Here is a 23105-nt window from a genome sequence, read left to right as displayed (position 1 = left end):
TGGGTGTTGCTTAAGCACCAAGGAACCAGATATAGTTCCCGTAATTTCTAGATCACAAAAGAGGAAAATTCAGCGTAGGTACACTCAGTACCAGCAAGACCTGAAAGAAAGTGGAGAGAGTTCTTCATTGGTCCAGACTGAAGGAAAGAAGAACCTGAAGTCAGACCATACTCTAAAACCAACTCTACAAGGCAAGATGGATTACAGCAGAGAACAGTTGGCCAAAGTTCACTCTGAACTAAAAGCCAGAGAGAAGTCCAGTCTAGCAGGATTGGAGAAGGCATTGATGGAGAGTGATAGCGAGGTAGAGAAAGAAGTTGGCCTGAGCCAAAAGAAAGAAATGGTTGAGGAAGAAATGTTTGAAGCCTTCATGGCTGAACAAACGTTTTTGGCTGAAAAGCCAGCTGAAAAAGACCATTCGAAGGAATCCGTTAGTAATGTTATACCAGAATGCAGCATGGAGGATGCTTCCGAAGTAATTGAACAAGGTAGCCAAGAGGAGAAGCGAACATAGCCAGCCATCCAATTTGGCTCGTTTCCTCCAGTATCGGTGAATATGGTACACATACTACCGCATGAATTCCAAGCTGGAGATGAGAACCAAGAGGGGCAAGAAATTGACCCAATTCCAGTCTCTAGTGAAGACTCACAAGTGAGTATGGTGCAGGATGAATCCGTAATGGTTACCCCAATGGAAACTGAATATGAGAGTGAAGAAGAGGTAAGCATTAACCTCTCATATCCTTTTGAGTATCCCTCGAATTCTATGACACAGCATGTCAAGCCTTTGTATATCAAGGCCTTTTTTGATGGAATACAATTGAACCGAGCCTTGGTAGATAATGGGGCAGCGGTGAACTTACTACCTAAATCTTCTTTGAAGAAACTAGGGAAAAGGAATCCTAGGTTAATCCCAACCAGTACAACCATTGCTGGTTTCGTTGGAGACAGACAGATGGCTCAGGGAATTCTACTTATCAACCTGAGTGTGGGAACCAGGGGCTGCATGACGGCATTCTTCGTGATCGACAGTAATGCTAAAAATAATGCTTTACTTGGTAGAGATTGGATCCACACTAACAAATGTGTGCCTTCCTCTTTGCATCAGAAAATAATGATGGCCTTGGACAATGGAGAGACAGAGGAAATTGATGCAGATCCTCAACCTTTCATAGCCTGCGCAGATTTCACAGAGGCCAAGTTGTATATTGAGGGAGTAACACCACTCAGTATACTGAGGAAACCTGAAAGTTCGGCCGAAGTGACGGCTGATGAGGAAGTGACACACTTGAAGCACTTAGTCCAGGAAAGTGCTGATGAAGAGGTTGTCGTTAAAGATGACAATGATGCCTGGTTGTAGGCAAAGAGGTGAAGCACAAAGAGCCAAATCTTTGGCTCTAATTAAGTTCCCAATATTGGATGTAAAGTCAATAGTCCAGAAAGTACAAGAGCAAGAGAAAGAGGCCATGATAATTGGCTACAAGCAGGAGCAGCAACAGGCCAGAGTTTTGGCCCTTGATAAATACTGTGCGTTGGACATTGAAATAAAAGTCCAGGAAATACAGGAAGAAGAAGCCTTGTGGACAGACTTTGTTTATGAGGAGGAGGGTAAAGATGTTGAATCAAAGAACCTGGGAACAGAACACAGCAAGGAGATTGCTTCGAAGCCAGAAGGAATCAAAGAAGGATCTTCAGTAAGTTCTCAGATACAAGACCCCTTAGAAGAAATAAATTTAGGGAAATGTTCTGTACAACGGCCCATTTATATAAGTACTTGGTTGACTGCTCTTAACAGGAACCAGTTGTTGGTTATTCTGAGGAGATATACAGATTGTTTTGCATGGTCTTATAATGAACTACCAAGATTGGATAGGTCATTAGTGGAACATAGGCTCCCTATGAAGCATAACTTCAAGCCGTACAAGCAAAAACCAAGAAGAATGGGTCTAGAAGTGATTCAGAAAGTTAAGGAGAAAATTCTTAGACTACTCAAGGCAGGCTTTATTAGGACAGCCAGGTATGTTGAATGGTTATCTAATATTGTGCCTGTAGTTAAGAAAAATGGTAAAATGAGGGTATGCATTGATTTTAAAAACTTAAATTTAGCAACTCCAAAAGATGAGTATCCTATGCCTATAGTAGATTTGCTGGTAGACAGTTCAGCAGGGCATCAAATTTTATCAATGATGGATGGGCACTCTAGTTATAACCAAATCTGCATTACAGAGGAGGATGTTCACAAAACAACATTCAGATGTCCTGGGAATATTGGTACCTTCGAATGGGTTAAAATGCCATTTGGTCTGAAGAATGCTGTGGCTACATATCAGAGGGCTATGAACACTATCTTTCACGACCTCATTGGAGGGTATTTAGAGTGTTATATTGATGATATTTTAGTTAAATCCCAATCCATGGAGGAGCATCTTTTTTACTTAGAAGCAGCTTTCGAAAGAATGAGAAAGTTCAAGTTGAAACTCAATCCTCTTAAGTGTGCTTTTGATGTATCATTTGAAAATTTCTTAGGCTATGTAGTACACAAGAAAAGAATACAGATTGACCAGAATAAAGCCAAAGCCATCATTGAAGCCAGACCCCCATCAAATAAGAAGGAATTACAAAAGTTCCTTGGACAGGTTAATTTTCTTCGAAGATTCATTTCTAACACTGCAGGGAAAACTAAAGTATTTTCTTCCTTGTTAAGGTTAAGAGATGAAGAGGAATTTGTGTGGACAGCAGAGCATCAAATTGCTTTCGAAGGAATCAAAGCCTACTTGGCCAACCCTCCAGTGCTAATGCCACTAAAGGGTAATAAGCCCTTGAAGTTGTACATAACTGCAACAGAAGATTCATTGGGAGCTTTCTTAGCCCAAGACAATGAAGAAGGCAAGGAACAAGCTGTTTATTACCTTAGTGGGTTTTTAAATTCTTGTGAATGTAAATATTCAGCTCTAGAAAAGTTGTGCCTTGCATTGTATTTTGCTGCAATGAAATTAAGATACTATCTTTTGCTTGCAACTGTCTTGGTAATTGCAACCACAGATTTGGTTAAGATATGTTATCTAGACCGATGTTGAGGGGAAGAATTGACAAATGGGTATTAGCCTTATTAGAATTTCATTTAGAATATGTTCCCCAAAGGGCAGTGAAAGGACAAGTTTTAGCCAATTTTTTGGCAGACCATCCATCTCAAACAGAAAGCCAAGAGATTATGGAACTTGGTATAGTTAGTGTTGAGCCATGGAAAATGTGGTTCGATGGATCGAAAGCCAATGGCCTAGCTGGAATTGGTATAGTGATTAAGTCACCACAAAGAATAGAAACCACACATGGTTTTAGAGTGGATGAAATACTTGTTCTAATAATCAAACTGAGTATGAAGCCTTAATAGTGGGATTGGAAATTCTTATTGGATTACAAGTTCATGCAGTTGACATATTTGGAGATTCTCAATTGGTGGTTAACCAAGTGAAAGGGATTTTCAAATGTCAAAGTATAAGCATGTTGTCATACTATGTTGTTGCATTACATCTGCTTTCTCAATTTCAAATAGCAAATGTAACTCATGTCCCAAGATTCTTGAATAATAGAGCTAATGATGTGGCTCAGAAAGCTTCAAATTTCAAGAGGAGGGATAATACTTAAAGGGACATAAGCCAAACAACATATCAAAAATCTATACCACCCTTAAATAAAAGGAATGTGGTCTTGGAAGTCAATCATAATGACTTGCAGGAACAAGATTGGAGGCATCCAATAATGCAGTACTTGGCTGGCCCATCCTCGAAGGCCAGCAGAAAAATTAAATTGCAGTCTATGCAATACATCGTATATAGCAATGCTCTCTACAAAAGGGAGGGGGGAGATGGTCTATTGTTGGAATGTTTAGGCCCAAAAGAAGCATTAACAGCTATGGCTGAGGTTCATGAAGGCATCTGTGGTGCTCATCAGCATGGTGTGAAAATGAGATGGTTGCTTCGAAGGCATTCCTACTATTGGCCAACTATCCTGTAACAACCCTCATACTGCTCACCGATTAATGACTGATTGATTACCGATAACCATCGATTACCGTTAAATTGAATTGATTATGACTGATAATTGGACTGATTAAAGTACTGAACTGACTGACTGGAATTAATTGACTGAGTCTATCTGTTTAATTGTGCATCTATCTGTTTGGTAAGATTATTTGATCTATTCGTGTTTTAAAACTGCTAATTGAAGGCCTTATCGGCGGCCGAACCGGGAATTGATTGATGTTTTATGATCGTCATAATTTATGTGATTTTATGATATATTTATCTGAAACTGATTAGGTATGATTAAATTAGATTAAAATGAGTTAAATTGCACCAGTTGCCGTAATTACCATTTTGCCACACTTAGTGGCCACTATCTCACACACATGTGAGCCTTGTACACACTTGAACAACATTTCATTAGCCCCTTCTTCTTGTTCAACCGACCATGAGAGGGAGAGAGTGAGAGAATTTGGTTTTCATCTTGAATTGCTTGGAACTTGGAGAATTGCTTGCTAATTAAAGAGTAGATTGCTTAATTGAACCTCTAGACTTGCATTCAAGGAACCTAGGTAAGAATTTCATCCTTTTGGTTTGTCTTTAAGTTGATTCATGCATGGTCCATGTTAAATTGTAGAGCTAAGCCTTGTTTTAGTTCATACATGTTGATATAGAGCTCATTCCATGCTTGCATGTTTGAATTAATGAGTTTTTGAGTTGAATTCATGGTGAAATGGTGCATGCATGTTCATGATTTTGTAATGGTCCATGTTTTCAACTTGTTTTTGGATCAATTGGCTTCTTAGAGCATCAATTTGGAACTTCAAAGTGATTTGAATTCATGCATGTTTGCATGTTCATATTGGTCTTGAAAAATGGTTTGAAATTGGGTTTTGATTAAACACCCTTGGGCTTTGATTTCTCAAAATTGAGTTTTGAACTATGATATTCTATGTGTTTATAAATGTTTTCCAGAAAATGGGCCCAAGAGGATTGGTTTTGATGCATTTGAAGGTGAGTTTGAGCTTGGAGGTGCAATCTGGACTTCCCAGATTCTGCACTTCCGCTCGAGCGGGGGAAGTGCCGCTCGAGCGTGGAATCCGAGCATCCAGTATCTCTGCACTGTTTTACAGTACGCTCGAGCGGAGGATTGGGCGCTCGAGCGGAGTCATGTCTCAAGCTCGAGCGGGCGTCGAGCGGAGATTTCACCCATCCAGTACTTTTACTGTACGCTCGAGCGGGAAAGTTGACGCTCGAGCGTGTGCCTTTGTTGCATGACCGCTCGAGCGGGGAAACCTGCGCTCGAGCGAGATTCTGTTTTTCTGAAAATCCTGAAACAGTCTTCTGATTACATCTTTGCATCCTCATTCCATTCTAGGCATTCTTAGGCCTAGTTTAAGACATCTTGTTGAGGATAGATGTAGAACACACCGAGGCATTGGGGATTAAGTTATTATCTTTCCCAGCTGTGAAACTTAGAGTGTGTTCAATCTGTTAACTGTGTAGGGTTGGCGACTAGGGAGACGCGCTCTAGCATACTGTAACCCAAACTCTGTGAGTAACGATTGTGTAAAGATATGTTCACAAATGATTATTTTATGAACTGTACTGTTTTCTGAACTGATTACTGTTAACTGAATGAATGTATGTCCTATATTCTGAACTGTATTGTGGCATCATTAGCACCTACTGTTTACTGTTACTGTTACAGAGATCTCTGTCGGTTCCCTCGTTGGAACCACTACTGTTTACTGACTGATGGCCATCATTACTGTTCGGTCTTTTAAGACCTACTGTTTACTGTACTGTTATGCTAATGGGTGTACCACATATGACTGTACTGACTGAATGACTGAATACTGTTTAAATGAACTGTTTTCATACTGTAAGGACATTCATTCTTAACCTCTTTACGCATTATGTTATTCACTGGGCTTTAGCTCACTGCTCATATATATATGTAGGTGTGCAGGCACCAGACCGCGGCTAGAGGCGTCAGGGTAACTCCAGTTTTGTCAAGCCAGCCTATGTGCCTCACTGCGAGGTTCCGAGCCTATCGTGTTAAGGCTTAGGGGTGTTTTACAATTCCCCTTCTGCACCGTCTTACTGTTCTGTACAGACTGACTGTTTACTGTACTGCTTTATAGGGTTGAGTCCCTAGTCTGAATGATTGTAAATATTGTGCATACTGTTCTGTACCGTTTATGTATGAATGTATGAAAAGTCTTTTTCATATAGACTATCACAGCTCAGTGGACATTATTTATTTACTGTTTTGGCTTCCGCCAGGCCCTGTACTCTGTTTTACTGTATTACTGTTAAGCAGGCCTTTGGTAATCTCGGATTATTGGCCGGTTACGGTGCTAAACCCATAGGGCCAGGTTTGGGTCGTGACATATCCTTAAAGACTGCATAGAATATGCAAAGGGTTGTTAGGCATGCCAAAAGCATGGCACAATAAGGCATGTGCCCATAACTTACCTGCATGCAGTAGTAAAGCCTTGGCCATTCAGAGGATGAGCCATAGATATGATGGGGAAAATACACCCACCCTCTTCAAAGCATCATTGTTTCATTTTAGTGGCTACTGATTACTTCACTAAGTGGGTCGAAGCTAAGCTATACAAGGCTGTAGACCAGACTGAGGTCATTGGATTTATCAAGGATTTAATCCATAGGTTTGGCATCCCACAAACTATAACTATTGATAATGGGACTATGTTCGATGGGAAAATGGTGAAGTCTTTTGTAGCAGAGTTTGGAATTAGCCTTGTTAATTCCACCCCCTATTATGCATAAGCCAACGGTCAAGCTGAATCATCCAATAAGTCCTTGAAGAAAGGAATACAAAAGGTTGTGGAAGATAATCCTAGAGATTGGCATAACTTATTGTTGGATGTATTGTGGGCTTATAGAACTTCCCCAAGGTCAAGCACAGGAGTTACTCCTTATGCCTTGGTATATGGGCATGATGCAGTGTTGCTTGTGGAAATTAATGTTAAGTCTTTGAGGGTAAGATGCCAAGACCAGCTAGATCCTGAGCAATATCATCAGAGTATGTGCTTGGAATTAAAAGGCATAGATGAAGCCAGAATTCTGGTATTAAATAGCATTCTCTTTCAAAAGAAGAAAGCAGTCAAAAATTACAATAAGAAAGTCAAACACATTGGCTTCGATGAAGGTGATTTGGAATGGAAGACAATACTCCCAATAGGAATTAAAAGCCATAAGTTTGGTAAATGGTCACCTAATTGGGAAGGACCATATCAAATTCATAGAGTCGTGCCTTTTGGAGCATACCATTTGAGAAATTTGAATGGATACATGCATCCCAAAAAGATTAATAGCAGATATTTGAAACCTTATTTTCCAACTATTTGGGAAACACAAGGAATAGAATAAATGTCAAGCAAAAGAACACAAGAGTACTCAAATGATAAACTAGAATTTGTTATTTTTCATAAAGAGTTAAATACATTTTGCCATAAATTAGCCCAAAAATCATTACAATGCCTTAATTGTTCTTTTACAACAGACTTCTTATTCTTAAATGAAGAAAACAATTGGATGGCTATGGTCATTTCCTGCTTTCGATCGGCTAGTCCTTGGTTGGTGATCTGCAGTTTAGTGTCAGTTCGGATTAAGGCCTGGTTCACTACAGATAGCTCCTCCTCAAGTTGAGCTTTCCTCTCCAGCAGTTGGGTTCAAAAATGGGAGACAGAGGAATGTTGTTCCTTTAGCCCGGAGACTTCAGCATGTACTGTGGAAACAAAGCTCTGGTCTCTCACTAATTTCTCCTCTGCAGCCTTGGCAGCATGACAAATGTTGATGTAAAAGTCAATAGTTGCTGCTGCCTGAGATAGATAACTTGAAACAGTTATACTGGATTGCTCAACAACTTGGCAGCACTGAAGGAAGCCATTTCTTATTATATGTCTTTGTAAATCCTCGAAAAGAATCCTTGAAAAGGATATTAATAACTCCAGACAACTGTCTAAGTCCATCAGGGGTGCAGAAGGTTTATTACTGGAGGAAGAGGAGCTCTCAAGAATTGCTAACAAGGAATCAGCCAGAACTAATGGCTCAGCCTCATCATTAGTTATTGGAGAGGTAGAGGGCATGTCGAAGAGACTGGCTAGTTTTGCTTCGAAGATATCTACCTCATCCGAGGACATAAGGGGTGCAGAAAAAGCAGTGGTGGAAGGCACAAAGGACTGCATAGGGATAGGAGAAATGGATAGAGCATCTTCAGTAGTCTCTATGGTCCTAGCCACCAATAAGTCAAGGGAAGAAGGGCTGGAAGTAGGTAAAGGTAATAAACCACGGGTTGGAGAGCTGCCAGCACCTTTTGTAGGGGAATCAGCTACCATCAGAGATGGAGCAGCAGTTGAAATTTCCTTAGGTGGAAAGGGAAGAGTAAGGCTCAAAAGAGAACTGAATTGAGGTAGATCCAAAGATAAGTAAGGAAGATACGAATTGAATCCAAAGGAAAGAGATGCAGGAATGCTTGGCCTCAAGGAGGGTACATTGAATGTAGGCCTAGGAAGTGGGAGTATTATCTGAATAGTCCTCACATTTTGCATTTGATCAACTTCAACTGAAACTGAGGGAGTCCTTATTGGAAGAATAGGCTCAGTAGTTGTTGCTGCAAAAGAAGAGATGTAAAGTAATGTCAAGTTTTAATACCAAAATTTGATAAGGGAGAAACAGTAGAAGCATGAAAGAAATTACTTGTGTAAGAAGTGATAGCAGCAATAAGAGAACTTCGAAGGGAATAGTGCTCAGTGATATGTTGCCTTCTTACAGTTTCCCTTGGGATTGCATCAATAGCAGCTGCTTCATCTCTTAAGAATTGCTGCCGCCGTCTCTTCTCAGCTCTCTCAAAAATAATTATGGCCTTAGAATTCTCTTGTTCTACTGCCTTAGCAGCTGCTTCATGAATAGGATCTTCGATCAAATCAGAAGGGGAGATAGTCATCTTCCTTTTCTTTTTTCTTTGTACTAATATTGCCTGTTCCTTCTCAATTTCTTTCTCTCTAATTTGGGATTCGGATTCTTCAGAAGTGAGTTCCTCTTCCAATACCTTGGCAGTTGTATCATAAGTGGGATCTTGAACCAAGTCAGAAGAAGGGACGATCACTCTTTTCCTTCTTTTTAGGGGTGACTCTTGCTTTTGAGTTACCTCTTCTTCTTCTTCTTCTTCTGCTTGAATTTCAGGTACCTCTTTTTCAGGCTCAAGTAAAAGTCTCATTTTCTTTTGTTGCCGTTTGCTTTTGAGAAGATTTAGAGCTTGGGTCTTCTGAGGAGAATCTCCCTGTGAGGCATCCGCACCACCTTCACAAAACAAGAACTAAAGATTAGGCTAAAAGCATTATAAAGAAGGCAAAAGGAGAAGAGAAAAGGGTATATACCTTTCTTCGAGTGGCCCGAGTAACTCTAGGAGGAGTTGAGGCAGCAGGAGCAGACTGTGTGGTAACAGGCACATGAACTGAAGTGGTAAGGACAGTGAAAGAAGTAACAACTCCAGCTTCTTTGGGCTTGGGCACATCCAACACCATCAATAAGTCTTGAGGGGAAATGGCCAGATATACTTCCATATTGGTCACCCACCAGTTGTGGTACCTCTTTAATATGTTACCTTGAGGAAGAAAAGAGGTATACTCAAAATCGATCAAGTCCTGTATAAACTTAGAAGTTGCCTCTTCTAGTCTGGACCTTTGAACTTTCAAATCCTTGGTGGTAAGACTTAGATTGGTGTTATTGCAGAGAGGTATTGGGACCCCTTGTGTAAAGCCAAATTGTCTAGCAAATTGAGCAGGACAATAGGGCTCAGCAATGCATTTGTAAGCTCTGGGGTTCATGGTCCCAATGAATAATTCTCTTGGGATTAAAATAGAGGCCCATATATCTTTGTGAGCAGGTGAAGCACAAAGCCTATCACTTAGGAAATTCTCCAACCAAGATGGGCCAATGGTAATGGGTTTGAAGGGACGAAAGCAGTAGGAAGGAAGAGAAGCTGGAAGTTGGTGGAAGAAAGAGAAGTAAAAAGCAATGGTAGAAGGATAAAGTGAAGCATTGGCTAGCCTCATGCCATGAGTATGAGGGTTTGGCTCAAAAAATTTAAGGCATTTGGATTGTAACTCAGTGAAATAAGCAAAAAGTCAAAGCTGAAGAATCCAAAATGGCTTCCCTTGATTGGCATCTAAAGGTTTTTCACAGAAAAAAGAACAGGCTCTATAGACGTACCTAAAACGTATGGAGATAAAGCCACCCTCTTTTGTAAAATAAGGGCTTTGGCAAGAGGGGCAAATTCAGGCATGATTCTTTGAGAGGAGGCGCAGAAAAGGAACTTGCAAAGCCAATATAATAAGAAAGAAAAGAATTCCTATCGGTCACAGGACCCTCCCTTCTATTCTCAGCCTTGACAAAGTCACTTTAGGATGAGTTAAGAGAGGGGAGGAAAAAAGGGACTGCTAGGTCAGGATAATCTGGTCCAATGGGGGTTTCAGTGGGAGATAATCCTAATAGATGGCAAATGTAAAGAACAGTAGGGGCCATCATCCCACATCTGAATTGGAAGAAATTAAAAACAGAATTCCAAAAGCATAGGGTAGCAGGAATTAAGAAGGGGTCCTCTGAGATAGTTGACCTGGATAATCGGAGGGCATCGAGAAGACAGAGTTCTTGAAGGTTCAGAGTCCTATCAGGGATAACCCGATCATACCATTCTTGCCACTCCGGTCTCACTGTGGGCCAGCATCGGTGGTTGCGATTCATCTTCCAGTTCCTCCAGTCAAGGCCACCTTCGTAAAGGAGACAATGGTCTTCTAGACGAGGATATAGAGCTGGAAGCTTAGTAAGAATCTCTTTGAATATAGGTCCAAGCACATAGTCTTGTTGCTCATGACGATGAGGGATGAAGATGCATTCGTCGATGGCGCTTTTCTCCCCAGCCTTGTACTTTTCACATTCTACATCAATTATCCTTTTCAGGACTATAGATGGGCTTGCACATTCTACGACTGGTACTTTCAATGAAGAAGAAGCCATTGATCGAACGCTTTCTCAAAAGACAAGGCTGGGAAAGGGAGTAGAGAGAAGTGGAAGATCGGTAGAGATAAAGGGTTTGTGTTTTGAGCGAGCGAGTGATTTCAGAGCACGAAATAAAAAGGGTTTTAAAAACCTTTGTGTCTGAAAGATATATCGCGTGATTCGTTAAGTACTAAAAGTACAAATACGAAGAGTTTCCTTCAATATTGATACTTTTGGAGGGAAAAACACATCCCAAACGTTGAAGCTAGCTTCGAAGTATAATATTTGGCTTCGAAACCAGATTTTGGCGCCAAAAGTCAACTAATAAACGGCTTCGAAACTAAGAAGCCGGCTTCGAAGTACATTTCATACCTATGGATGTAAGAATGCTCAAGTATTCGTTTACTTCGAAGGGATTAAAGACCTGTTTTAGGTTTCTCAATGAAAGTAATGTCCTTCGAAGCAAAACTTAAGATCCTTTAAAGATAGGAATTGCTGTTCGAAACATCAAAACCATTAATTGTTTTATATATACTTAAGAAAGATTCTCTTTCTAGACTAAAAACAGCATAGACTGTTCTTCGAAGCAAAAAATGGTCAATTTAAAATGGTTGATCATACTAACCATGACCATATATTGGTTATGATTAAAACAAGCTTTAAGGGGTAAGTTTGTTAAATTCGAAGCACTAATTCTAAATGAAAATCAACAAAAATTGTTAATTATATTCCATAAATTGGAAAGGTTCATTGTTGGTTCTTTTAGTGTTTCATTTAAAACGATCGAATCCAAATTCGAAGGATAAGATTGTTCAGTTCGAAGCCCTGAATTTGCTTTAAAGACAAATGGGGACAAGATCAAACCATACCAAACAAAGAGAAAGTCTTGGTGGTATTAAAGCAAAAGCAATTACATCGAATGACCCTATTTGGGTACAAACTCAAGCTCATAAAAATAGGGAATAGAATAAATAACAAGATCAAGAAATTTAGTCCAACTATGATCAATGAATTTCTGTTCTTTCTTTATTCTATCCTCTATTTCTTCTAACATTGGCAGCATGAGTTGATGTGCTCTCACTTCGTAAAAGAGCTCTTCAGCCTTTATTTCGAATGTTGTTTCTCTCAATCCTTGTTTCAATTCGTCTATATCTAAGTCATCCTAGTACGCAGAATCTTTATTCTTGAAATCATCGAATTCTTCAATGAAGTTCTCGGCTTCGTACTGGGCATGAACTCGAAGGGACAAGAGTTGGTCTAAAGATTGTGTGGTGGCCATGGAGGTCCGATGCCCGTGGAGAAGTAATGGAAGTTGGTCCAAAAACATGTGAAGCTCTGCTTGGGCGAGGGGATTGAGGACATGATCCCGAGTCAGAATATCACAAGCCCATCGAAGGTTCTTGAGAGGGACTTCATCCTCAAGAACATTGAAGGGCAAGTGAGAGAAAGCCGCGAGCAGAAGTTGAGCTTGCTTTCGCTTAGCTGGGTTAGGGGAAGGTGGAGGCTTGTAAGGTGGAAAGATCTTATCTGCGGAGAGGGCAAGCCTCAGTCTCTCTGTCCAGCAAGGATTTGGCGAAGGGGAAGTTGTGGATGCTTCTATTTCAGGAGATGGAGTAAGGGTAGAAGGAACAAGGGCATTAATATAATCGAGCCAGTCAGAAAAACAAATCTTCGCTTTCTGGGCTAAGAATGATGGATTGTACCCTTGTGCCTCTTCTAGGCGTTGGGCGGCGTGCACTATCTTTATACGTATGGAGGATGTATACCATGCTATAAGCAAATTCTCCTCCAAACTGCGTCGATGGTCAATGGGCACGTAAGGATAGACCACCGAGCTTCGCGCATAGGAAGAGAACTCTAGAGGGTCAGTAAATTCGACAAAGTGATGGTTGATCCGCTCCCTTAAATCACAGGCCTCAGGTTTTGACCAGTGTGTCCAGTTAGAAGTCCCAGAGGGAGAAGAAGCTACAACCTTACCCCATGCAGAGGGTTGTGAAAAAGAACTTCCCATGTCCATATTTGCAACTTTCTGAATCAAAGGATTGAGAGCAGTTCGTTCGTAATCCAAGGGTGAGTCAGAAGAAGAATTTCCCGTGTCCATATTTGTAAATTTCTGAATCAAAGGATTAAGGATAATGTGTTCGTAGTCCAAGGGTTGATAATTTGCAAAGGCATCCATGACCTGAATATAGAAAGGTGGGTAAATATGGCTAATTAATGCATGGAGGTTCTTTCGAGGAGGGACAGCATCATCAGTTGACTCTTCGTGTGCTTGATCAATGGAGGAGGAAATTGATTCGGCCATAAAAATGTATCAGTCTGTTCGAATACTAAGGTGGTAGGGGTGTTCAAAAGATTGAAGGGGAGTTAATGCAGATGATGAATGATAGTTGCATTTCTAGAAGAATCCAAAGCCCATGCACGTTCCAAGACGTGGGTAAAAGACCTTGATCCACTAATATCACCAAGTATTGGGTATATTAATGCGGGGGGTAATGTTGGCTATATATTTTGTACAAGCCAATTGCAATTCGACGCGTAGCAGAATAAGGATAACATAGGAAGGCTAGTCAAGTCTTCGATCCTGATCGTACACGTGGCAGTTAGTATTGGTTATTACAAGATCTGAGTAGCAGTGGATCAACAAAGATAGGCAAGGTGATGTGGCTTCAACGGTTACTCACATTTAAATTCAAATTTAGGAGGGAAGTCTGACTGCAAGTGATGGCATAGTGGGCTAATTACAAGGCAACACGATCAGCGATCATGGAGGAGCAGTTCTACGGTTGGAAACGCAGTTTGATGTTCATCCTTGAGAAGTATAAATAGCAAAGAAGGCCCCAGAAAAAGCCCCCTGACTCAGATCCAAAAAATCAGTCTTATTATACTTATTTTCCTTTCCAATTTTATATTTCCAGTCTTACATTTCCTGTTCTTTACATTCCTGTACTTTCAATTCCTGCATTGCACTTCGTTCATAGGAGTAGTTTCAAGTAGTAGATTGTTGTTGTAAACCTCTACGAGGCTGAGTTTGGATCATTATAAGTTTTTCATTTTCAATGAAATGCTTCAATAGTTTTTCATTCAATTGCTATCTTGTTTAATTCTCCTAAATCAAGCGACCAGTAAAAGTCCTCTTCATTGAGGCTGAAAGAACTAAAACATAATCGTCTGATAATTGGTTGGCAATTAATTCTCTGTAAGGACTGATTGATCCTTGCTGGCACGCTCACAATTACAAAAATAACCTTCGAAAGCCAAAAAAGCCAACAACTTTAGTTCTCAATTCTCCCCCTCTCCCATTTTAATTCTTGAAATATACTATCTATTACAATTTAGTTCTTCACACGAATGGCATTCAAAATCAATAAAAGGAGTTTTTTTGTATAGAATTTTACTTAAAAGAGAAATAATTATATTTGGGAAAGAAATTAATTTGCCCCCACGGAGTAATATCATTGAAAATCAAGATAGTCATTCTTTTAAATTAAATAATTTAATCTATCATATGAAAATCATTGTTACTTATCCACTCCTTCTCTCTATATATACCTATCATTATATACTTATCATGCTCATGAACGAGTGCCTATTATTTACTCTCTCTTTCTCAATTTCTCTTATAGATTGGAAGAAGTGAATGTCGTCATGTTGTAGAGGCGCATGAGCAGAATATAATCGAGATGAAAATCAAGACTTGTAGGGATGATGAGATAATTGCTTAAATTATAGAAAAATGTTACGGTGTACATTTCTTTAGGGGTGTATATCATATTTATCCTATCACAAAATGTGTAACCTCACAATAAATTTTTGTGATTGATGTTACAAAAGTTTGTTTGTGATTTATACTACGAAATTGTGTAGTAAAGTTACACAATTTTTGTGGTAGGGTATATATGGTATGTACCCCCAAGGTTGCCAATGAACTGCACTGTTTATGAATAGCTTGAATTTGACTCGTTTACTAAATGAATGAGCTCAAGTAACCCTAAACTTAGCTCAATAAGGCTCGTGAATATAAAAAGAATAAATTAATATTTATTTTTAATAATATATCAAACAAATTTTTAATAATCTATTTTATTTTTCTATTTATTTTTAGTATTTGTGTAAATTTACATATTTGATTGGTGGAATTTATTATTAATATAAACATTAATAAGTAGATTAACTTAAGTTTAATTTTTTTTTTTCAAACTCGACCTTAAGTTCGAACTTGGCTCTTTATGTAATCGAAAGCTTGAGCCGAGCTTGAGTTTCATCAAATATTTAACAAATCGAGCTTGATTAGTGATTTTAATAAACAAGTTTAAACACTTAAAAGTTTGGCTCGATTTATATGCAACTCTATGTATCCCTAAATTATAGGTTAGTTATCTTAATTTCTGACTATGTTTTTTTTTTTTTTTCCATGGAAAGATACACTATGCAAATCTTATTAAGAGTTATCAAATTATTTGCTTGGTTAGGATGAAGATCAACTAATTACTTGGGTTGACAAATATATATATATATATATATGTATATTTATATTTTCTTTCACCCCTTTATAAATTAATAAATCCACTAAATGTTTTCCTTGAAAGAGAGAAATTCTACGTGAAATTTGCAATAGAGTGACTACGATCGCTATGATTATTAGAATTAATTCGGCCTAACTTGGTGTCACGACCCAAACCCATCCCTATGGGTTTAGCATCGTAACCGACCAGTAACCCTTGGATTACCGAAGGCCTCTGAACAGAATAATATATATAACAGGGGCTACGGAAGCAATTATACAAACCTACATAGTCCATAGAGCTGTGTAGACATACATGGAACAGGAATTTAAAACTTTTCATATATATATATACATACACACAAATGTGGCGTCGAAAATACAGTAGCCTTACATCACCCAAGCCAGTTGCACAAGATTTCTAACGTGTTCAGACCAGTCATAAACATTTAGAGAGTACAAGAGTCCCAAGGACTCAAACCTTGGGTAGATCTCAAAAGGGAACCTCCACGGGAGGCGTAATGGTTGGCTGACACCAAAACTCACCAGGCAGCATCTCAGGCCTGGTCATGTGCTTGCTCACCTACATACATACAAATAATACAGTGAGCTAGAGCTCAGTGAATAATAACAGAGTAAAGGGTTTAATGAATGATGTCCATCACAGAGTTAGAAATCAGATTCTTATCAGAAACAGAGTCTTATGCATATTCAAATTCCAAATCAAAAACAAATTCATATACATGTTCATGATCATTTTCATATTTAGATTTTGTATATAATCATACATGGTACACCCATTAGCTATCATATCAACTTGGTCTTGAGAATCACATGTATAGTCGGTACCGACGACCATATAGGTTCAAATCTTGCGCGCAAGTAGCCATGGTATTGCTACCCCCAGGCAAGGGCCACGTAAATATAGGCCTCGGTATTATTACTCCCGGACAAGGGCCACGTGAATATAAGCCGCAGTATTGTTACCCTTGGGTGAGGGCCACGTGTATATTGGCCATGGTATTGTTACCCCATGGTGAGGGCCATGTGAGTTAAGGATGCCACAAATACATTTCAGAAAAATGGACATTCATTCATAATTCATGAAATAGCATTTCAGAAAACAGATCGTGTCATACCAGTAAGAAAATACTTGTAATTAAACATAACTTTACAGAGTTATTACTCACGGTTAATAGATGACTCTAAGTAAACAAGTAGAGTAGGCAACTCACTTATCCTGAGACGTGTGACCTATATAACATGACAGTGACATACATTGAAACACACGCTCGAATTGCACATAACACCTGTTCTTGTCCTAAGTGTGTTTTTAGCCTTTATCCTCATTATAGAGTCTTAAATATGGCATAGGAATGCCTAGGATGGAATGAGGATATAAAAATGCACTTAAAAACATTTTCCAAAACTTGCTAAAAATAGGGTCCACGCTCGAGCGTAGATTCCCTCGCTCGAGCAGGCATACAGACAATGAGGCTTTGCTCGAGCGCGACTCGGACTGCAAACTTTGAAAAAGTATTGGTTGCTTGCATTTCATGCTTAACGGACGCTCGATCTTTGCTCGAGCGTGAGACTTAGTGCCTCGCTCGAGTGTGACTTCTGTCGCTCGAGCGTGCTGCAAGATATGCAAACTTCTAGGTATACGCATTTCATGCTTGAGCGAGAATTGCTCGAGCAGAAGTGCACACACTCAGAGTGCTCGTTCGAGCGTGGATGCAAATTCTGGAATTTTCAAATTTGATCTTCAAGCTCAAACTCAACCTTTAAAGCATCAAATTTGATTTTTCTGGGCCAAAACTTGAGAAAATACATGAAAACCCTTAAAACAACATGAATCAAAGATCATTTCAAGAAATCATGGCCCAATGACATGCCAATTGGTCACAAAGCCAACTTAAATTTCATGAATGCTCTAAACCATGACATGCATGCATTTCTTTAAACTCAATCACCCCTAAAACATGATTAATTTAGACAAATTGGTAGTAAACATGGTGAGTCCTCAAAATATGATTGAAATGAACACATGCATGAAAGAATTCTTTGAAACCATGCTCAATTTGTGAAGAAAAGAACATGCATGCATGGTATGACTCAATTCTACTCCAATCTAATGCAATTCCTTCATGAATTCACCAAATTCACTTGAGGTCTTGTAAAGTCTACATCAATTACACAATTAAGAGTTGATTCCTTACCTAGAGACTTGGATTCACAAAGGTTGAAGTTGGAACTCCCAAATTCTATTCAATCTCACAACATTCCTAGCAAATCCTTTGTGTTGAGCTCAATTACTCCCAATTCTCCCTCTCTTACATTTTCTACTAGGATAAGCTCAAAATGTATTGTGATGAAGGAAAAGAGATGAGTGAAAGCTCAAGTGGTGCCTTAAATAGGCTTGGATAAAAGTGTAATTAATTAAGGTTAAATAAGTGGACTTTAATTTAATCCAGTTTAATCGTTCCAATTCGAATTTTAATTAAACTTACCATAAAATCTTATTAATCCTAATTAACATATAAATCAAGTCAATTTCTGAATCGGATGCCGATAAGGCCTTCAACTCGCAAAATATAGCAGAAACTCAAATATATATTCCTACAATAAACAGATGGAAACATAAATAATGCACTATATATGCAATTAATTCAAAATCTGGCCTTAATATCTTATTAGGCACATTAAATCACGGATTATCGTTAATCTTGGGTCGGGATTGTTACATTCTTCCCCCTTAAAGAGTTTGGTCTTCCAAACTCGAATTACTTTCATTCTGGAAGAACGTCGGGTCCAAAGGAAACAGTTCGGGATATCTTTTCATCATATCTTCTTCTGTTTCCCATGTAGCATAAGTCCCTCCATGATTCTGCCAGTCAACTTTTACCAGTGGTATTTCTTTGTTTCTCAATCTCTTGATCCAGCGGTTCACAATCTGAATAGGTCTTTCTTCATAAGTATAATAATCTTTCAAGAGCACATGTGTTGGTTCAATGGCATGGAGTGGATCTCTCAGATATTCTTGAAGCATTGATACATGAAATACAATGTGCATATGCTCCATTACCGGAGGTAGGGCCACTCGATAGGTTACTAAATTGATCTTTTCAAGGATCTCATACGGCCCAACATACCTCGGTGCCAACTTGCCTTTTACTCCAAATCGCGTTTGACCCTTCATAGGAGTCACTTTTATGAACACGTGGTCCCCAACTTCGTATTCTCTATCACTTCTTTGGACATCAGCATAACTCTTTTGTCGGCTTTGTGCAGTTTTCAGACGCTGTTGGATCAGTTTCACTTTCTTTGTTGTTTCCTGCACAAGTTCCGGTCCCAACAAAGGTCTATCACTTACCTTAGCCCAACATATCAGGGATCGACATTTTCCTTCATACAAAGCTTCGTAAGGAGCCATTCCAATGCTTGAATGGTAGCTATTATTATACACAAACTCAGCCAATGGCAAATAGGTCTCCCAATTTCCTTGGAAATCTAACACACACATTTTGAGCATATCTTCCAAGGTTTGATTAGTTCGTTCAGTTTGACCATCTGTTTGTGGGTGATAGGAGCTACTCAACCTCAGTTTAGTTCCTAAAGCCTGTTGCAAACTTTTCCAGAATCTTGATACAAACTTTGAGTCCCTGTCAGATACAATAGATACTAGTACTCCATGCAACCTCACAATCTCATTTATATAAATATTGGCCAATTTGTCAGCATTGTAAATAGATTTAACATGTAGAAAATGAGCAGACTTAGTTAAACGATCCACAATGACCCAAATAGAATCCATATCTCGGGAGGAGCGAGGTAATCCCACAGTGAAATCCGTAGTGATGTGTTCCCATTTCCATTCCAGTATTGGAAGCGGCTGTAACAAACCAGCAAGTCATTGATGTTCGGCTTTAACTTGTTGGCAACGTAAACATCTAGCTACAAAATCTGTAATGCACTTTTTCATTCCAGGCCACCAGAAGTTCTGTTTCAAATCATGATACATCTTTGTATTCCCCGGATGCATGGCAAATTTGGTGCTGTGAGCCTCAGACGTAACGCGCTTTCTCAAATCAGAGGAATCTGGTACACAAAGTCTATTCTGAAATTTCAACACATTATTCTCAAACACAAACCCTGGCTTTAGTTTTGAATCAAATTCTTCCACAATCTTTTTCAAGTACTCATCTTCAAGTTGTTTTTGTTTGATTTCTTCAATGCTTGCAGGTTGAGCAGAAATGGCAGCTAAAATCCCACATTGCTCTCGCAGAACAATTTCAATCTTACTCTTTTCCAAGTCATCTAGCAATTCTTTTTGATTGGACAGCAAACATGAAAAATTCCCAATGGACTTTCGGCTCAAAGCGTCAGCTATAGTATTAGCTTTACTTGGATGATACAAAATTTGCAAATCATAGTCCTTGATCAGTTCCAACCATCTCCTTTGTCTCATATTCAGTTCTTTCTGAGTAAAGAAATACTTTAGGTTTTTGTGATTCGTGTGCACCTCATAAGTCGCTCCATACAGATAGTGTCGCCAAATCTTTGAGGCAAACACTACAGCTGCCAGTTCAAGATCATGTGTTGGGTAATTCTTTTCATGTGGACGGAGTTGCGGAGAGGCATAAGCAATTACTTTCCCATTCTGCATTAGTACACAACCCAACCCTTTATACGAAGCATCACAGTAAATCTGGAACCCATCAGTACCATTAGGTAGAGTTAAGATTGGTGCAGTCACTAATCTGGTTTTCAACTCTTAGAAGGCTGACTCTCTTTGTTCGTCCCAATTAAAGGGCACATTTTTCTAAGTTAACTAGGTCAATGGTATGACAAGTTTTGAAAAGTCTTTCACAAATCTTCTGTAGTAACCTGCAAGTCCCGAAAAACTCCTAACTTCCGTCACATTTGTCGGTTTAGGCCAGTCCACAATGTCTTCAATTTTCTGAGGGTCAACAGAAATACCATCTTTGTTGATCACATGCCCCAAAAATGCCACACTATCAAGCCAGAATTCACATTTGGACAATTTGGCATATAGTTTCTTTTCTCTCAGAATCTGCAAGGTAGTTCTCAGATGATTCTCATGTTCTTCCATGTCTTTAGAATAAATCAAAATGTCATCAATAAACACAACAATAAATTCATCAAGGTATTGTTTGAAAACTCTGTTCATTAGGTCCATAAAAGCTGTTGGTGCATTTGTTACCCCAAATGGCATAACTAAAAATTCATAGTGTCCGTATCTAGTTTTAAATGCAATTTTCTCCACATCTTTTACTTTAACTTTCAACTGGTGATACCCGGATCTAAGGTCAATCTTAAAAAACACTTGGGCTCTCTGAAGTTGATCGAACAAGTCATCTATTCGGGGCAAAGGATATTTGTTCTTGATAGTCACTTTGTTCAATTCCCAATAGTTTATATATAATCTGAAAGATCCATCTTTCTTTTTGACAAATAGGACTGGAGCACCCCAAGGTGAAGTACTTGGACGGATAAATTTCTTATCTAATAGATCTTGGAGTTGAGTTTTCAATTCTTTCAGTTCTGAGCTTGACATTCTGTAAGGGGTCTTAGAAATAGGTTGTGTTCCCAGAGTCACTTTAATAGTGAATTCAATTTCACTATCAATTAAGTCTCCAGGCAAGTCATTCGGAAACACATCAAAAAATTCACAAACAACAGGAATAGTTTTCACATTAGTATTATCAGATGATGTAGTCAGTTTACAACACAAGTAGCCTCTACATCCCTTCCTAAGCAATTTAACAGCTTTCATAGCCGAAACCAAGTATGGGGGAGGAACTACCCCATTTCTAGTAAAACTAAATTCAGGCATACCCGGTGGTCTAAACACAACAGATTTACTTGCACAGTTAATAGTAGCATAGTATTTAGTCAACCAGTCTATACCCAAGATGCAATCAAAGTGGTCAATACTCAAGGGCAGCAAATCAATGTATAACGTCATTTCACCAATCAAAACATCACATGCTGGATATACATATGCACATACCATAGAACCCCCAGATAGCGTAGATACAGACAATAAATAATTCATGGATTCTAAGGGTCTAGTTAGTTCTCTAGAAAAAGCATGCGATACAAATGAATGTGTGGAGCCAGAATCAATCAGTACGTAGGCATTCTGAGCACAGATAGAAATTATAGTTGGCACCACAGATTCGGTGTTCTGCACATCACCAGGCACAAGTGCGAACACTCTCCCTTGCCTCAACGTTTCGTTGTTAGTATCACCTCTAGTATTGGTTCTTGCATTTGATCTTGCTGCAGAAATAGACCCGGCTGAACTTGCCACAGGACAGAAAACCTCATTGGATCTCATCGGGTAATCCCTAACCATGTGGCTAGTCTTACCACATCGAAAACACGCACCTGATGTTCGGTAACAAGCACCTTTGTTCTTTCTTCCGCAGTCGAGGCAATTTGGAGTAGATCTGCTACTTTGACTAGAGCTACTGGAAGATCTTGTATTTTGCTTCTTCGAAAATGATTAGTCCTTCTTGAAATTAAATCCGGTCCTCTTTCCTTTCCAATTGGTTGTTGGAGTTATAGTTTGTTTCTTAGCTGCTATTATGGCTTTTGCCATCAATGTCCTATCGAGCACCTCTACATAAGTTGGCAATTTCAGGACACCTACTCGATCAAATATTTCTAGGTCCAGTCCTCCTTTAAACTTCCGTGCTTTCTTGTAATTAGTGTCTACCATGTACAGAGAAAAACGAGCTAGTTCAGTAAACTTAGCTTCATATTCAGCCACAGACATTCTGCCTTGTTTGAGTTCTTGGAATTCAGAAACTTTTCAGTCCCTGAAGCATTGGGGAAAGTACTTGTTGTAGAATATCTCATTGACTTGTGTCCATGTGTAGACACCCAATTTTTGACCGTCCTCAAGACTTAGATGTCATCGTTTGAACACTCGATCATTATCCATGCTCGTGTTTGTTTTGAGTTCCCGAAGGTCTCAGCTGTGCCCCTTGCCTTAAGATCTCTCAACTTGTCTGTTTTGTGCTTGGTTATGGACCAAGGACTTGTGGTTTTGCTTCTGAGGGAAGAGGGTGGCTTGTTGGCTATCCCTACAACCCATCGGCCAAGCCTTGTGCTGATCGGCCTTATTTTCTTGCCATCGGCCATTGGTGGTGGCCGATCGGCACTCTTTTTCGTCGATCGACACTCTTTTTGGACTATCGGCCATATTTTTTGGCCGAGACCTTTTTACCTGCTTTTACAGATATTTTTGTGCCAATTGTGACAGCTGGTGAGCACAGATTTCATCCTCCATACACGTGTATGGAGGGATTGAAACAAGCAGTCAGCTCATAGGCCGGCGTAAATTTCTAGTCAATGATGATCGGACGCATCCGGACTCCAAAAGAGATGTCTATCATAGAAGATAGAGTTGCTAGTGAATCTGCGAACCTGTTGTTCTCTCGTAACAGATGAGCAAAGTTCAGTTTCTCAAACCGAGGAATCAACAAGTCCAAGGTCTGGTGGTATATTCTCATCTT

The 23105-nt window shown here is 39.3% G+C and overlaps 1 pseudogene across 1 annotated transcript in view; it reads left to right on the top strand.

Moving 5' to 3' along the window:
- Positions 1-23105, top strand: part of LOC114311362 (IQ domain-containing protein IQM3-like) — a 153395-nt pseudogene that overhangs the window by 56435 nt on the left and 73855 nt on the right. Inside the window, exon 12 of the transcript XR_014345578.1 lies at positions 2613-2623. The product of XR_014345578.1 is annotated as an IQ domain-containing protein IQM3-like (transcript). The remainder of the gene's footprint in view (positions 1-2612; positions 2624-23105) is intronic.

The sequence above is a fragment of the Camellia sinensis genome, chromosome 12 (genome assembly GCF_055761805.1).
Source record: "Camellia sinensis isolate YWXY chromosome 12, ASM5576180v1, whole genome shotgun sequence".
In the NCBI taxonomy this organism is placed as follows: domain Eukaryota; kingdom Viridiplantae; phylum Streptophyta; class Magnoliopsida; order Ericales; family Theaceae; genus Camellia; species Camellia sinensis.
Note: the sequence above shows the minus strand (reverse complement) of the source record. Positions and strands in the feature narration are given on the sequence as shown.